Raw genomic sequence first — 6,000 nt, 5'->3', positions numbered from 1 at the left:
ACACGACTAAAATCATGTGAAACATCAATCTTTTGATATACTTTTCATACTGTTGTTTTAACTATCTTATGAAGTTATTATGATGCAAAACACCTCACAACACAGCTTTACCCTCTTGGGATACAATATGTTTATAAATAGAAATATGTTTTATTTATACGTTTACATACAAATACATCATATCAAGGGTAACATTCTTTACTAAATCATTTTATGCATTCAAAGAACTTATGATTTATGCTTTGTCAAACATTGTGAAAAAGGATAAACTTTGCATACAAACTACTACTTTAATACAGACTTAGTTGAGAATCCGTGAGACGTGTACATCTTCAAACACTGCCTTTTTGAGAAAAGGTATCGCTACAAGTCCTGTCTATAACCAGAGTCTCCCGTTCGGAGAACGTGTCAAATGTGTATAGATCTATACGGGAAGTCATGATCCCGCGCCCTGACTGTTAGCTACAGTCCGTCTTTTGGGGTGACAGTTGTCATAACGCTACGACGCCTGAAGAACGTCGCTACAGGCATATTATGTTTAGTATGGTTATAAAACTCATCGGATATACAATTATTATGGTATTATGCTTTTATGAACGAGTAGCTATTAAAACTATTCTTCATCTAACAAGTGCGATCTTCGTATAGCTTTACTATGTAAAACTATGACACAACTTACAAGCACGTCGGTTGCTTGCGATTTTCGGTCTTGGAGACTGCCAGTTATGTCAGGAAAATAAGGGTTTTTCCTGTATACAAACCAAACAACTAATAGGAAAATAAGGGATTTTCTTGGTGCAACCATTTACAACTTATAACACGAACATTCATATGCATTTCATACTTTTATAAGAAAATAAGGGTTTTTCTTGGAAAATACAACAACTCATATCTCAACCATTAGGGAAAATATGGGATTTTTTCTGGATCTAATACATTCATTTTCAAACACAACAAATCATAACTCTTTACATTTGAAACACTGCGTTTTTTGGAAAACATACACGAACTTTCGAATGGCGTACATTTTCTCAAAACACTACTCATGAACTCACCAACTTAAATGTTGACACTTTTTCTTTGAAATAACTTGTATTCTCAGGGAACCGCTAAGCAGATTTGGAAATCAACTTTTGGAGATTAACGTGCTGACGTTAATTACTTCTTTTGAAAGATGTTTATGTATTTAACTTTTGAACATGTAACGGATACAATTATGTAAACATTTTGGAAACTTTAATATATATGGTGGTGTGTACTTTCCTTTCTATGAACTGTTATGATACTGAATATGATGTCCTCCGCCCCCGAACGTTTCCGCCGTTCTGGTTTGGGGGTGTGACACTTTTCGATCATAGCATGTCTTTCGTTTCCATTGTCTATAACCATAGAGGTCTTGAAGGCAGATTCACCAATCAACTTTGCTTTTCTATTACGCCAAACCATTACTGATTCAGCAGCAATAAGCATATAGGTGAGATCCATAAGGGTCACGTCGCGGTTCATCATATAGTACTCTCTTACGAACTCACTATATGAGTTAGGAAGTGACTGAAGAACCCAATCAACAGCCATTTCCTCACAGGCAACGGATCCCAACATTCTTAACCTATCAATGTGTGACTTCATCCCTAGGACGTGTGCACACACCGGCTTTCCTTCTTTATGTTTACTTGCCAAAAGGGCTTGAGTGATCTTGAACTTTTCAAGCCTTTGAACTTGTGGGTTAGGGAGAATAATTGGAGGAGGTGGAGGAAGTGAAGCATGATTTCTTGTTCCTCGATCGAATCGTGGAATATCATCTTCATGTGGAAAGTTTGTTCCACGGGATTTGGGAAGACCATTGTTGTCGAACTTTGACATCTACAAAACGGGAGAAAACGAATTCAAGTTAGTTGATTGATTGATTCCTTAGTAAATCACCCAAATGAAATACTAAGGCTAGGACCCAACACAATATTCTACAACTCGGGAGAGGGATGTCGTAACCCAAATTGCAGAACATTTGAAGGTAAATGAATGACGATTCACTAATTTCCACCATGAAAAACGAAAAAGAAATTTAAGTTTTAAATCTATGAAAACTCCTAGACCCTTTGAGATTCATTGAACATTTCATTGGCATGTTTAAATCTCGATATGCCCCTCTTGTTTGTGACTGGGATGCCGAGGATCACAAAGCGGGTGTGAATAACCATGCAAACTTACATGGTTCCCCCACATGTTACAGTCACCTATTCGATGTGCCAGTAAACCACACACGCTCCACCGAACTATGACAAACATTGAGTCATCCTTTGCTACCTTTGCTTAGAACCATTTAGTGTGCCGGTAAACCACACACGCTCCACCAACGTCTTCGCAATGGTACAAAGTGTAATTTCTTGGAATTGCATCAATTCACTTTGCCTAAGTAAGTAAGATTGGGAATTTGAAAAACATTTAGTTACTTTAGTAATTCATTATACTTATAATGGAAGGTTTCGTCCTATCCTACCCGTTCGGCTAACGACCCTCCACTAGTCAAGAGTGCGGTGGGTAAGAGTGGATACCCATTCAATTGCCATTTTATAGGCAATTTCCTTAAACACCCCTTATAGACCAACTTCGTGAATGAGGCCTACTAACGGTAAGACTGACTTTTACTCATACATATATATAATGTTAGACTTTTAATGTTATATATATAGTATAGGGTGTATTTTACACTTTTAAAATATTAGGTGGTCAAATTTAACAATTATACTTTTAATTCAATTAAATTTTAAACCAAAACTTTATGGATTTATTAAACCTCTTTTAATTATACACCTTAATTAATTAATAAAACCACAAGGGTGTGATTTGAACTATTTCAAAACAATACTAGAGTTTTAGAATTTAACATTCCTAATTAAACTTTTAATCAACTTTTAAATTCCAAAACTTGAGGGCAAGTTTTGAAAATTTCAAACATTAGGGTTTATAATTTAAATATACATCAAAATTAAACTATTAATCAAAATTTAAATTCCAAAACTTGAGGGCAAGTTTTGAAACCTTTTTCAAAACATTAGGGTTTCAACTATTTAAATTTCAAAACAACAAAACTTTTGAGTTCAAATTTAAACTATAAAAACTAAAAGGGGAAAATATGAAACTTTTCATAACACAAGGATCAAATAACAAATAATCTTAATTAACATTTAATCACATAATTATCCATATTTGATTTATTTAATGATTTCTAGCAAAACAATTTACCTATTTAATCAAAATAATCAATCAATTATCACATAAGGAAACAAATATTTTATTAATTGATAAATATCTTCAATTAGATCAAGAATATAGTCATATATATCATAATATCGGATTTATATTGATCTAATATGATAAGGCAACTATCCTTAAGCAAAAACAGCAAGAAATCCCGGTTTTCCCTCCTTCTGACGAGCCGACTCGCCGAGTCAGGCATGGACTCATCGAGTCAGCATAGACTCGGCGAGTTCATCTATGGACTCGGCGAGTCCAGCCTCCAGAACCACAAAAATCGAATTTTTCAATCATGCAATGCATCAATACAATAGAAACCAGTCTACGCTCTGATACCACTGATGAGTTTTGGTCCTAAGAACATCCTATGTGCTCATACAAACCCTAATGCTTGGATCTAGGTTTCTCTATTGTACATGCAAGTTATCCAAGAATATAAACCCTAATTCTAGCATTTAAGTAATCATATTAACATAAGAATGGGTTTAAGATATTACCTTGATTGTTATGTAGCAATAACAATCCCAAATCTCCTTGTATTGACTTTAGAAAGCTTAGAGTCACAAATGTCACTCCTCTAATGGTTCACAAACACCATAAGCAAGATGATGAAGAGGAGAGAGGATGGAGGCTACCCAAAAACGTGTGAAACTCTAGAGGAATGCTTAGCCACGTTTTTGGGTCATAAGGGATCCATATATATAGGAGGCTATTAGGGTTATCTAACAAGGAAACCTAATTTGGATGCTTAAGCCCTAAGCAACCCATGGACTCCTTTAATTAAGGCCTTGGACGATTTCCCCATGGGTTTCCCATAGAATTCGTCCACTCCTTAATTTAAGACAATCCATAGCCCATATTGCAATTATCTTATAATTACAATTCCAGTCCCTTAAGTTTAATTAATCTTTTTTAGTCACAAAACTAATTACCAATTAATTCTTGACTAATATTAATTAAACAATATGATTTCTCCTTTAATATATTATTCTCATAATATATTAATAAATCATATTTAATCCTTTCTCTCCATAATTCATCATATCAAGTTGCTTTGGTGAGGGCAACCCAAAAGGACCATGCACCATCGGGTCAAGTACATACCAAAATAGTTATGGACTTAGACACTAATCCAACAAGATCTTGGTGAAGCCTAATATGCAATAGGCATATAAATGCATCGAGGAATCCAAAGGGCTTTAGACATGTCCCTAAATACATATACTGAGAGTCGATATAAAATGCAACAATACTTCCCTTCAGTTCCTTCCACATTTAAGGTACACATTTTCGGTGGCATGCTTAGTCGTTATCATTAAATCATGGCCTAAATCACTAGGAAGTTGCCAATAAAATTTTATAATATTTTCATGGGACTATTAATGGAAAACTTGTTTAGTGAAATAAGTAATAACATATAAGTGATATGTTTCTTGGCTATGTCTTTACAAAATGCAAAGATAAGTAGTCATTAGTAGGATACATTGGTATACTATTTGTCGGCCAACATCATGGGAGAGTCATAAATAAACATTGACGACTATATCAACTATGATGGAGAAATTTGATTTCATAGATAATGAAACATTCCATGAAATGTTGTTGAGAAATTAAATCACATGACTCATGATCATAAACTCCATTTATAGGCCATTAAAAGAAAATGTATCGCAATAATGTTGCCTCTATAAGTTTTTCATTAGCAATAATTATAGTGGAATGAGGCTTTACCTCGATACAAAAGATTTGCTCGTTTAAGAGCAAGTGGGGGAAATAATATTTGTATCAAACACATTAACAGTAATAATATGCTAGCGGATCCAATAATGAAAGGTCTACCACCCAATTATTTGAACATATCGTCAATGTGGGTTTAAAGTTATACCTTATTATGTAATTCTAGCATAGTGCTTTAATGGAACTTTTAACTTTATTTATTCAAGTACTTGATTATTATTCCTCCATAATATGCAATTTGTCTATATTAACAATGTGTGCACAATTACGTTTTATATTGACAAATATAATGCATGACCACTTAAATCTAAAGTCATTTGGATTAAATTAATCTTAAGTTTCATATAATGTATCATACTATGATCGGTGGGGGTCCCGTATCTAAAATGGATGCGCAAGGCTGTACTTTTCTGCTTTTGATATTAATATGAAACATGATGAAATTATCTTGGCCAAATAATGAAACATGCATACAAATAGTCACTCGGCCAAGTAGGAGAATGTTGGAAAATAACACATTAGTATGGCCTTAGGACTATTTTGTAATATCCATTACATGTTACGTACATTTATATCGTGTACTATAATGTTTGCCATAATGACATATCAGGTCCCTAGGATTAATTATATGTAGTATGATGGATATGACATTTATCCATAACTTGAGGGACCAAATTTGTGTGGTTCTAATACTTTCCATAAGGTGTAAATGATCAATTAAAACACACATATGAGAGGACGTACGTTTCATGGAGAGAAAACGGTTCTTTATTTTCCACATCCAAAATCCTCTCTATAAGAACACCATTATCATGTGTATCATTGTATCCATCAGAATCAATCAATTAGACACCATTATGTGAAATTGAAGAATCATATATAATATGAAGTTAGTCATGTTCAACATCAAGGGATATAATCTTCTCCAAGTAAGTGCTCTTTAATTCATTTAGGGTTCTTGATGATTATGTATAAATTGATCTTAGATTATGCCTATTAATCTTACAT

Source organism: Lactuca sativa, chromosome 2 (genome assembly GCF_002870075.4).
Source record: "Lactuca sativa cultivar Salinas chromosome 2, Lsat_Salinas_v11, whole genome shotgun sequence".
Taxonomy (NCBI): Eukaryota; Viridiplantae; Streptophyta; class Magnoliopsida; order Asterales; family Asteraceae; genus Lactuca; species Lactuca sativa.
This window is presented reverse-complemented; position numbering follows the sequence as displayed.